A 12,890-nucleotide genomic window follows, 5' to 3' on the forward strand; every position below is an offset into this window, starting at 1 on the left:
ACCAGTCTGGCCAGACTGGCTGAGCGGGTGCTGCCCCCAGGTTGGGCGCCACGTGGGCCATAGGTGGGGGCAGTGGCCACCTCTGGGGTTTCTTCTAAGGAAGAGAAGAAAGACCATACTGATGCCTCCTGGCTGGAGTCCCAGGGTCCGGCACTTCTGGTGGCAGGAATGGGGAGAGGGGCTGAGCAAAGGGAGGGGACTCGGTGAGAGACTTTAGTTAGAGAGACTCGGAGGAGATGACTGTGTGAAGGGGAGGAGGCTTACACAGGGGACAGGACTTAGAGGACCGTTGTTAAATTACTTTCCCCCAAATCGGTGCATCGATTTCAGTTTATGTCTGTCAGTTTCAAAACGCCTGGCCAGGCATGGTGGCTCATGCCTGTAATCCCAGGACTTTGGGAGGCTGAGGCAGGAGGATCGCTTGAGGCCAGGAATTCAAGACCTACCTGGGCAACATAGTGAGACCCTTTTTCAAAAACAAAATTTTTTTTTTTAATTAGCCAGGCATGGTCGCATACACCTGTAATCCCAGCTATTCGGGAGGCTGAGGCAGGAAGATCACTTAAACCCGGGAGTTGGAGGCTACAGCGAGCCATGATCATGCCACTGCACTCCAACCTGGGAGACAGAGCAAGACCTCATCTCTAATAAATAAATAATTAGCAAGCCCCGTATTTACCATGACCTTCAAGCATTCCCACCATCCTACCCAGCTGTCCAGCCCTTCACAGGCCACTCCCCCACTTCACAGGGAGGCCCATAAACCCTCCCTCCCACCCACCTCCCCCACTCCCTCTGGCTCCCGCCACCTCACTTCAGGGCAGTCCTGTCTCTACTGGACTTTATTCCAATTTCCCAGAGGCGAGGGAGGGAGAGGACCTAAGGGCCATGGAATTCCTGAAGACCCTCTAATCTGATGGAGGAGTCAATCCTCTTCAGCCCCACCCCTCCCTCTCCCCATCCAGGGCAGGCTCCTCCTGCCAGGCACCTGTGCCCTGGCCTCTCAGGGAGCAAGCCAGCCAGTAAACCATTTTTTGAGCACCTGCTTCAGGGCCAGGCACTAACCTAAGTGCCTTCGAATAACATTGAATAACAGGAAATCATTTTATCTCACTGCAAAACAGTGCAGGGGCATCATTGTCGTTCTCTTGTTTTTGTTTTTAAGGCATGAAGTCTCGCTCTGTCACCCAGGCTGGAGTGCAGTGGCACAGTCGTAGCTCACTGAAGCCTCAAACTCCTGAGCTCAAGAAAACCTCCACCTTCAGCCTCTGGTGTAGCTGAGACTACAGGTGTGCACCACCTCACCCAGCTAACTTTTTGTTTTTTTGTAGAGACAGGTTCTCCTGATGATGCCCAGGCTGGTCTCAAACTCCTGGCCTCAAGTGATCCTCCTGCCTCAGCCTTCCAAAGTGCTGGGATTGCAGGTGTGACCATGCCTAGCCCATTCCCATCTTAGAGATGAGAAAACTAAGGCTCTGGGAACTGATGTGACATTCCAGGGCCACCAGAATAATGGCAAGACCGGTATCCACACCCTGCCCGATGTCTGATTCTGGGGCTCATCCTCTACCCCTACTCTCCTATTTATTACTCTTCATCTTTTTTTATTCCTTCATTCTTTCTGGAAGGACATGCTGAGCGCACTGGGCCAGGCCCAGGGCTGGCATGGAGCTCATCAGGGTGTAATCAGGCCAGCCTGAATTTAAGTAAACAGCTCCCACGCAGGGAAAACAAGCTCTGTGTGAGCACTGGAGAGGGGAAAATCAACTCTACCTGGGGCACACCAGGCAGGCTTCCTGGAGGAGGCGGCAGGTGGAGAGGAAACCTGAAGGGTGAGTAAAAGCTTAGAGACCTATGAAGAAGAGAGCACTCTCCCAAAATGAGAGTAGCAGGGACAAAAATGGGGGTGTGTGTGGAGAGGAAGTATCTGTGGAAAACTGAACTTGAGGAGTCAGAAGCCAGACAGGTGAGGGAGTAGGGCTGGAAAATAAGTTGGGAGCATCAGTGTGGGCCTCAAGGGCGCAACCCAGGAGCTTGGGTTAATTGGAGGGAGAGTCAGGAGGGTGGCCTTGCTGTGGGCTGGGTGATGGAGGACAGAGGAGGTAGGGCTTCACTGGGAGGGCGTCCCTGTCTCAGGACCAGCCAGGACTCCCAGAGAAGCCCTCCCGGCCCCAGGCCAGGACAGGCCTTGTCACCAGTAGGCAGAGCAAGGAGCTGGGATCGTCCCATCCTGCTTCCTCTTGGAATATCGGAATATCGGAGGATGCCAGAACCCAGAACCCAGAAGCCGGGCACACCCCTGATGATGACGGTTTACAGAGAAGCTGTCTGCTTCTGTGACACACCAAGAGGCTGAGAGAAACCTGCACGCTGACCAGGAGACTCCTAGGTTGGCAGCCCATGAGTCAGCAGTGACAGAGCAAGGGATAAAACCCGGGAATCCGGGATCATCAGCACCATCTCGCCCCATTTCGAGGTGACTCAGAGATCGTATTATCCCTCCCGGCACAGAGGCCCCAGGCCTGGCCTCTCTCCTGCCCCGTATCCCTGCCCCATCTCTCCCACATCTCCCAGCATGGATGGGTGGACACCAGCCACGCCCTCTCCTGTCACACACAGATACTAATCTCTTGCCTTCTCAGAGCCCAAGAAGTCCAGCTGCCAGATCTTTGCCCTATTGCCAGGTGTACCTACTGACCCAGCCCTGCTGGAGCCCTCATTCCCTGCCAGCTCCCATGTCTGGATCATCTCAGGCCCCTGGAAGGGCACACCCCTCTCTGACCTGTCCTCTCCCCTGGGGAGCAGGAGGCAGGGTGGGGCCAGGAACAGCCACACTGGTGATTAGGTTTGAGCTTTGTAATTTTTCAATTTTTTTTTTTTTTTTTTTTTTTTTGAGATAGAGTCTTACTGTGTCACCCAGCCTGGAGTGCAATGGTGCGATCTCGGCTCACTGCAAGCTCCACCTCCCAGGTTCAAGCAATCCTCCTGCCTCAGCCTCCTGAGTAGCTGGGACTACAGACGCCCGCCACCACGCCCAGCTAATTTTTGTATTTTTAGTAGAGGCAGGGTTTCGCCATGTTGGCCAGGGTGGTCTCGAAATCCTGACCTCAAGTGATCCACCCGCCTTGGCCTCCCAAAGTGCTGGGATTACAGGCGTGAGCCACCACACTCGACTCAATGCTCTTTTTATATCAGGGCGTAAGCATTGTGGCTTGAGCTTTTGAAGTGTGCTTCAGCGCTCACCCACAGCACTCATCTCCCACCTCTTTTCCTTCCTCCCTCCCTCCTTTTATGCTTTCTTGCTTCTCTCCAACTGAGCAGGGGGAGTGTGGATGCCCAGGGGCCTGCCAGCTGCCACCCAGTTGGTGTCACTACCCCTCAGCATCAGTCTCCATCCCCATGTCCCCATACAGGCTGGCTCTCCTCACCCACATCCGTGCAACAAGCATCCATGTTTATTTTCTTTCAGTCAATTTCATTCCCATTCTTTGCCATCTCAGCAGGCTGGCAGAGAACTCACAGTCAGTCCTTCCTGTAGCTCCCGCTCTGACCTGGATATATGCGGTCCCAGGACATCAGGAAGGGAAGGCCCTCACTTGTCCCATCAGCCATTGCCAAGCTGTGGCTGCCATAAAAACCTCTAGGCTTCAGTTCGTGTGGTGTCTTCAGGGCCTGGGGCTTAGTGGCCTTGCAGTCACACTGAGGAATCAGAAATCACTGGTGGGACCAGACGAGGTGGCTCACGCCTGTAATCCCAGCACTTTGGGAGGTCCAGGTGAGAGGATCACTTGAGGTCAGGAGTTCCAGACCACCCTGGGCAACATAGCAAGACCCTGTCTCTACAAAAAATGAAACAATTTTTAAAGATTTTAGGCCGGACGTGGTGCCACACACCTGTAATCCCACCACTTTGGGAGGCCCAGGTGGGTGAGTCACTTGAGGTCAGGAGTTCGAGACCAACCTGGCCAACATGGCAAAACCCCATCACTACTAAAAGTACAAAAATTAGCTGGGCATGGTGGCATATGCCTGTAGTCCCAGCTACTTGGGAGGCTGAGGTGGGAGAATTGCTTGAATCCAGGAGGTGGAGGTTGCAGTGAGCCAAGATCACGCCATTGCACTCCAGCCTGGGCAACAGAGGGAGACTCTGTCACAAAAACAAACAAACCAACCAATAAAAAATTAAAATAGTTGTTATTGGGGTTTTTGTGAATAAAACAAAAATAAAATGGAGGCCGGGTGTGATGGCTCATGCATGTAATCCCAGCACTTTAGGAGGCCGAGGTGGGCAGATCAGGAGGTCAGAAGTTCGAGACCAGCCTGGCCAACATGGTGAAACCCTGTCTCTACCAAAAATACAAAAAATTAGCCGGGCATAGTGGCAGGCACCTGTAATCCCAGCTACTCAGGAGGCTGAGGCAGGAGAATCGCTTGAACCCGGAGGCAGAGGTTGCACTGAGCTGAGACCACACCACTGCGCTCCAGCCTGGGCAACAGAGCGAGACTCTGTCTCAAAACAATAAAATAAAATGGGAAAAAAAAGAAGAAACAGAAAAATCTGTAATCCCAGCACTTTGGGAGGCCAAGGCGGGTGGATCACCTGAAGTCAGGAGTTCAAGACCAGCCTGGCCAAATGGTGAAACCCCATCTCTACTAAAAATACAAAAATTAGCTGGGCGTGGTGGCACATGCCTGTAATCCCACCTACTCAGGAGGCTGAAGCAGGAGAATTGCTTGAACCCAGGAGGCGGGGGTTGCAGTGAGCCGAGATCGGGCCATTGCATTCCAGCCTGGGCGACAAGAGCAAAACTCTGTCTGAAAAAAAAAGTGTTTTTTTAGTTTAAAAAAATTTTTTAAACTCAAAAAAAATGTATGCAGATACTTCTGCCCTCATGGAGGGGAGAATAACGTGAGTATGGGCTGCACACGGTGACTTTGTTCCAAGGGGTGCAGTACAGGAAGGGTAACGTTACAGCGGAGAAAGCTGACAATCACTGCCCCAGCCAGGAGATCAAAGTCAACATCAGTAGTTATTTGTCATGTTAATAATCTACACTCGTGATAGAATGTAAAGCAAATGGCACTTTACCTGTGATCTGTCTCCTAAAAACCCATAATCCTAATCTAATCATGAGAAAAACATCAGACAAATCCCAAGACAGGAGCATCTGTGATATAGCTGACCAGCACTCCTAAAACCTGAAGATCGTCATAGCAAGGAAAGTCTGAGACACTGTGGCAGCCAAGAGGAGCCGTCATTACGTGATGACTAAATGTCACCTGGTGTCCTGGGTGGGATCCTGAAACAGAAACAGAACACTGGGGAAGAGCCATGGAAATAAATATATGTAAACAAAAGCAAATATGTGTAAATAAATGTAAATAGTATATAAGTAAGTGTAAATTGTATGTAAATAAATGTGATATGGGATCCCAGATGACATCCTGGAACAGAAAAAGGCCATTAGATAAAAACCGTGTGGCTGGGCAAGGTGGCTGACGCCTGTAATCCCAGCATTTTGGGAGGCTGAGGCAGGCGGATCACTTGAGGTCAGGAGTTCGAGACCAGCCTGGCCAACGTGGTGAAACCCTGTCTCTACTAAAAATACAAACATTAGCCAGACGTGGCGTTGGGCGCCTGTAGTCCCAGCTACTCGAGAGGCTGAGGCAGGAGAATTGCTTAAACCCAGGAGGCAGAGGTTGCAGTGAGCTAAGATCACAACACTGCACTCTAGTCTGGGTGGACCGAGCCAGACTCTGTCAAAAATAAATAAATAAATAAATAAATAAAACCTGTGGAAATCCATATAAAGCATACACTTCAGTTAATAACACTGTATCAATATTGATATCAACATTGGTTCACTAACTGAAACAAATAGGCAGTATTAATGTAAGATTTTAATAGTAGGAGAAAGTGTGGGGATACACAGAACTCTGTATGATCTTCCCAATTTTTCTATAAATCTGAAACTGTTCTTAAAAATAAAGCCTGTAGGCCAGGCCCAGTGGCTCACGCCTCTAATCCCAGCACTTTGGGAGGCTGAGGCAGGCGGATCACCTGAGGTCAGGAGTTCGAGACCAGTCTGGCCAACATGGTGAAACCCCGTCTCTACTTAAAATACAAAAAAAATTAGCCAGGCGTGCTGGCAGGTGTCTGTAATCCCAGCTACTCAGGAGGCTGGGGCAGGAGAATTGCTTGAAACTGGGAGGCAGAGGTTGCAGTGAGCCGAGATCGTACCACTGCACTCCAGCCTAGGCAACAGAGCGAGACCTGGTCTCAAAATAATAAATAAACAAAAATTTAAAAAATAAGAGCTGGAAGAAAGAAAGAAGAGGCTGGGAACAGTGGCTTAAGCCTGTAATCCCAGCACTTTGGGAGGCTGAGGCAGGAGGATCTCCTGAGGTCAAGAGTTTCAGACCAGCCTGGCCAGCATGGTGAAACCTCGTCTCTACTAAAAATACAAAAATTAGCCAGGCCTGGTGGCGCTCAACATAGTTCCAGCTACTCAGGAGGCTGAGGCACAAGAATCACTTGAACCTGGGGGGTGAAGGTTGCAGTGAGCCAAGATCATGCCACTGCATTCCAGCCTGGGCAACACAGCAAGACTCCATCTCAAAAAAAAAAGGAAGAAAGGAAGGAAGGAGGAAGGAATGAAGGAAGGAGAAAGAGAAGGAAGGAAAAAGGGAGTGAGGGAGGAGGGAGAAAGCAAGGGAGGGAGAGAGAAAGGAAAGAAGGAAGGAAGGGAAGGAGGGAGGGAGGAAATCAAAGGAAGAAAGGAGGAAAGCTGAGTCCCAGCCTCACCTCCTCCAGGGAGCCTTCCTGGCTTCTGCTTGGGCAGTGAAGGGGCGTTGAAGGAGCCAGCAGGCAGGACTCAGTACTCAACATGGCTTAAGTTCCAGAACCTCTGGTGGAGAATGTCCTGTTCATAGGAGATGCATGCTGAAGTTCTGGACAGTCAATTGTCATGATGTATTCATCTAGCTTTCAAATGGTTCAGGAAAAAGCGAAGTGCATGTATATAGGGAGAGAAGAGACAGACTGCAACCATAGCAATGTTAGCATTTGGTGAACCGGAGCAAAGAGCATCTGAAAGTTCACTGGACTATTCCTGCAACTTTTCCGTAGATTTTTTTTTTTTTTTTTTTTTGAGACGGAGTCTTGCTCTGTTGCCCAGGCTGGAGTGCAGTGGCGTGATCTCGGCTCACTACAACCTCTGCCTCCCAGGTTCAAGCGATTCTCCTGCCTCAGCCCCCCGAGTAGCTAGGATTACAGGCAACTGCCACCACACCTAGCTAATTTTTGTATTTTTAGTAGAGATGGGGTTTCACCATGTTGGCCAGGCTGGTCTTGAACAACTGGTCTCAAGTGATCCGCCCACCTCGGCCTCCCAAAGTGCTGGGATTATAGGCTGAAGCCACCACACTCAGCCTTCTGTAGCTTTTTAAGTTTTTCTTTTTTCTTTTTTTTTTTTTTTTTTTTGATATAGGGTCTCACTCTGTTGCCCAGGCTGGAGTGCAGTGGCGCCATCTTGCCTCACTGCAGCCTCAACCTCCCCACGCTCAGGTGGCCCTCCCACCTCAGCCTCCTAACTGAGACTACAGGCACATGCCACCACACCCAGCTAATTTCTGTATTATTTGTAGAGATGGGGTTTTGCCACGTTGGCCAGGCTGGTCTTGAACTCTTGGGCTCAAGCAATCCACCCACTTTGGCCTCCCAATGTGCTAGGATTACAGGTGTGAGCCACTGTGCCCAGCCAGCCTGGTTTTAAGTTTGCAAAATAAAAACTGGAGAGAAAAATTAAGAAGGGGAGAGTCAGGTGAGTGGGTAGGAAGAACTCACCTTCTAGGTGGAAAACCACGTGTGCAAAGGCCCGGAGGCATGGGAGAGCGGGGGTAGGACCTGGGGCCTGGGAGGTGTGGCTGAAAGAAGGTGAGGGAGGGCAACTGGAGGTGGAGGGGCCGGTGCTATGGTTTATGATTTCCATATTTGTCCACTTGAAATCTCATGTTGAAATTATTTTTTCCCGAGATGGAGTTTTGCTCTTGTTGCCCAGGCTGGAGTGCAATGGCGTGATCTCGGCTCACTGCAACATCCGTCTCCCGGGTTCAAGTGATTCCCCTGCCCCAGCCTCCTGAGTAGCTGGGATTACAGGCATGCGCCACCACACCCAGCTAATTTTTGTATTTTTAGTAGACACAGGGTTTCACCATGTTGGTCAGGCTGGTCTCGAACCCCTGACCTCAGGTGATCCACCCACCTCGGCCTCCCAAAGCGCTGGGATTACAGATTTGAGTCACCTCACCTGGCCCAGTGTTGAAAATTGAGCCCCAGTGTTGGAGTTGGATCTGGTGGGAGGTGTTTGGGTTCTGGGAGCAGATCCCTCATGAACGGCTTGGTGCCATTCTTGCAGAAGGGAGCGAGTTCTCACTCTTAGTTCCTGCAAGAACTGGTTGTTGAAGAAAGCCTGACACCTCCTTTCCCCCACTCCCTGCCAACTCTCTCTACCTTCTTCTGTCATCATGTGATCTGCAAACACCTTTGGAAACTTCCTGAGGTTCTCACCATAAACGGGTGCTGGCTGGGCAAGGTGGCTCACGCCTGTGAATCCAAAGCTTTGAGAGGCCAAGGCTGGGGAGGATTACTTGAGCCCAGAAATTCAAGACCAGCCAGAGCAACATAGTGAGATTCCATCTCAAAAAAAAAAGGACGTTTTTTAATTAGCCAGGTGTACTGGTGCACACCTATAGACCCAGTTACTTGGGAGGCTGAGTTGGGAGGATCACTTGAGCCAAGGAGTTGCAGGCAGCAGTGAGCTAGGATCTCACCACTGCACTCCCACCAGGCAGCAGAGTGAAACCTTGTCTCTCATAAAGAGGCAGATTTCGAGACCAGCCTGGCCAACATAGAGAAACCCCGTCTCTACTAAAAATACAAAAATTAGCTGGGCATGGTGGTGAATACCTGTACTCCCATCACTCAGAAGGCTGAGGCAGGAGAATTGCTTGAACCCAAGAGGTGGAGGTTGCAGTGAGCCCAGATTGCACCACTGCACTCCAGCTGGAGGAACAGAATGAGACTCTGTGTCAGAAAAAAAAAAAAAAAAAAAAAAGCAGCAGATGATGGCACCACGTGTCCTGTACAGCCTGCAGAACCATGAGCCAAATACACCTCTTTCCTTATAAATTTATCCAGCCTTGAGGGGAAGGGGGAGGGATAGCATTGGGAGAAATACTTGATGTAAATGATGAGTTAATGGGTGTAGCATACTAACATGTCACATGTCTACATATCTAACAAACCTGCATGTTGTGCAAATGTACCCTAGAACGTAAAGTATTAAAAAAAAAAAAAAAAAAAACTTATCCAGCCTCAAGTATTCCTTTATAGCAGCACAAAAGGGACTAAGTCATCCAGAGAAGCCAGAATCTTCAGGGTGAGATGCTGAGAAGAGCTTCGGTGCAGGTGTGCCAGCCCAGGGACGGTGTGGGGACGGCAAGGGGACAGAGGCAGTGGATGATCAGCTCAAGGCAGGATGGACCTGCTTCCTTGAACCTGGCTTCCTCATCCAGCCCATCCTTGCCCAGGCCCCAGAGCTACCCAAGGGCTAGGTCATACCAGCGAACACACACACAAGGCTCTCCCTGTCCCCATGTCCCCAGCTCCGTGACCACCAAAGCCACATTTCCCTGCTCTCTCTCCAGCATCTGACCCAGCACCCTATACGTCTGGCTTCCCTGCTTTTGGGGATGTGACATTCCCTGTCCCATCTAACATCACTGTGGATGAGTATGGTACAAAATGACCTTCCCAATTATTTCCCTTCTCTGTGTTCTGGATGGACTGGGGAGAGATCAGACCTTTTTATCTTGGAGGACAAGGCCGGTAACATTTATTTATTTATTTATTTATTTATTTTTATTTTTGAGACGGAGTTTCGCTCTTGATACCCGGGCTGGAGTACAATGGCGCGATCTCGGCTCACTGCAACCTCCGCCTCCCAGGTTCAAGCGATTCTCCTTCCTCAGCCTCTCGAGTAGCTGGGACTACAGGAGCATGCCATCACGCCCAGCCAATTTTGTATTTTTAGTAGAGACGGGGTTTCTCTGTGTTGGTTAGGCTGGTCTCAAACTCCTGACCTCAGGTGATCCGCCCACCTCGGCCTCCCAAAGTGCTGGGATTACAGACGTGAGCTGCTACACCCAGCTCTTTTCTATTTTTTATTTTTTAGAGACAGGGTCTTACTCTGACACCCAGGCTGGAGTACAGTGGTGCGATCATAGTTCACTGCAGCCCTAATCTCCTGGGGCTCAAGTGACCATCCAGCCTTAGCTTCCTGAGTAGCTGGAACCACAGGTGCATGCCACCATGCCCAGCAAAATTTTTTTTTTTTTTTTTTTTTTTTTTTTGGTAGAGGCAGGGTCTTGCTATGTTTCCCAGGCTGGTCTCAAACTCCTGGCATCAAGTGATCCTTCCACCTTGGCCTCCCAAACTGCTGGGATTACAGACATAAGGCACTACACCCAGCTCTTGTTTGTAGTTTCTCTTTATAGTGCTGAAAATGTTCTAAAATTGACCATGATGATGGTTGCACACCTCTGTGAGTATCCTAAAAGCCATTGAAATGTTCATTTTGAAAGGGGGAATTGTATGATATGTGACTTCTATGTCAATAAAGCTGCTTCAAAAATAATAATTAGCACTTCTTGAATGCCTGTCCAATGCCAGGCTGGCCCCACACACAGCCACTGTTAACCCTCAGGACACAGAAGCCTGGTGGATTAAAGTGACTCGCCCAGAGTCACAGGTAGTGGAGTTAGGATTTGAACCCAGCATCATTGGTAAACAGTTATAGCTCAATAAAGCTGCCTCAGCTATTCCGGAGGCTGAGGAGGGAGGATCGCTCCAGCCCAGAAGTTTCTGGGGTTTTTTGTTTTTGTTTTTGAGACAGAGTCTCACTCTGTCACCCAGGCTGGGGTGCAGTGGTGCGATCTCAGCTCACTGCAACCTCCGTCTCCCAGTTTCAAGCAATTCTCCTGCCTCAACCTCCCAAGTAGCTGGGATTACAGGCACATGCCACCACACTCAGCTAATTTTTGTATGTTTAGTAGAGACAAGGTTTCACCATGTTGGCCAGGCTGGTCTTGAACTCCTGACCTCAGGTGATCCACCTGCCTTAGCCTCCCAAAGTGCTGGGATTACAGGCATGAGCCACCGCACCTGGCCCTAGCCCAGAAGCTTGAAGCTGCAGTGAGCCATGACTGTGCCACTGCACTCCAGCCTGGGTGACAGAGTAAGCCCCTGTTTCTTAACAAAAAGAGAAATTCCAAACCCTTTATCCTCATTCCATATATTTCGTATATCCCTAAGTGATTAATCTTTCTCTCATGATGGATTTGCCTATTCTGGACATTTCAAAGTAGGCATGGAATCATAGGTCTATGAAATGTCCAGAATCATGGAATCAATAATCACATATTATAGATGCTTTGTGTCTGGTTTGTTTCACTTAGCATAATGTGTAACCAGGGTGTATAACCATAACAAGCATCAAGTCTACCCAAGTTTGTTTCCAAGACATTACTGAGCCCCAAACTCACTTATGCTAGGGAGGAACTCAGAAACCCATAGGGCAGTTCTCCAAGGGCTTCTGGTCAGGCCATGGACATTCAGGAGGCGGTCAGAGCTGCCTGAGATGACGCAGGGCTGTGATAAGGGTGTGGAGACACAGCAAGGTAGTGGAAATTCAGGGTTCCTAGGTCCAGCATGTCCAAAAAAAAAAAAAAAAAAACCCAGCCTGCTAAAACAAAAATATCAACATTCTCCATAGAATTGTATAAAGATCCAGATTCCTATATCCTAATATTTAAAATATCTTGGAGACACTCCAAAATTACTCAGCATACAAAGAGCCAGGAGAATTTCAACTCACAGGAGAAAAGACTATCAACAGTGGTCAATGCTGAGATGACAAAACATTGGAAATATCAGATCAAGACTTTAAAGCAATTATTATCAAAATGTTGCAAGAAAGGCCAACACTCTTGAAATCAATGGAAATATAGAAAGTCTTTGCAAAGAAGAGAACATGTAAAGAAGAGCCAAACAATTTTTTGTTTTCTTTTGAGACAGGGTCTCCCTCTGTCGCCCAGGCTGGAGTACAGTGGCATGATCATAGTTCACTACAGCCTCGACCTCCCAGGTTCAAGTGATCCTCTCACGTCAGCCTCCAGAGTATCTGAGACTACAGACATGAGCCACCACACTATCAATATTTTATCTTTTTGTAGAAAAGAGGTTTCGCTATGTTGCCCAGGCTGGTCTCAAACTCCTGGTCTCAAGAGATCCTCCCGCCTCGGCCTCCCAAAGTGCTGGGACTACAGGCATGAGCCACTGCACCCAGCCCCCAACAGAAATTTTACATGTCTGTAATTCTAGCACTTTGGGAGGCAAAGGCAGGAAGATCTCTTGAGTCCAGGAGTTCAAGACCTGCCTGGGTGACAAAGCAAGACCCCATATCTACAAAAAAATTAAAAATTAACCAGGCATGGTAGCTTGTGCCTGTGGTCCCAGCTACTCGGGAAGCTGAGATGGGAGGATTGTTTGAGCCCAGAAGGAGGCTGCAGTGAGCCATGATTGCACCACTGCATTCCAGCCTGGGTGACAGAACAAGACCCTGTATAAAAAATAAATAAATAAATAAAAATAAAAAAATTTAAATAAAGTTTAGAACTGAACAATATAATAACCACAATAATAAAACAAGGCCAGGCTGGGCACGGTGGCTCAAGTCTGCAATCCCAGCACTTTGGAGGCCAAGGCAGGTGGATCACCTGAGGTTAGGAGTTCAAGATTAGCCTAGCCAACATAGTGAAACCTCGTCTCT

This window comes from Pongo abelii, chromosome 6 (assembly GCF_028885655.2).
Source record: "Pongo abelii isolate AG06213 chromosome 6, NHGRI_mPonAbe1-v2.0_pri, whole genome shotgun sequence".
Taxonomy (NCBI): domain Eukaryota; kingdom Metazoa; phylum Chordata; class Mammalia; order Primates; family Hominidae; genus Pongo; species Pongo abelii.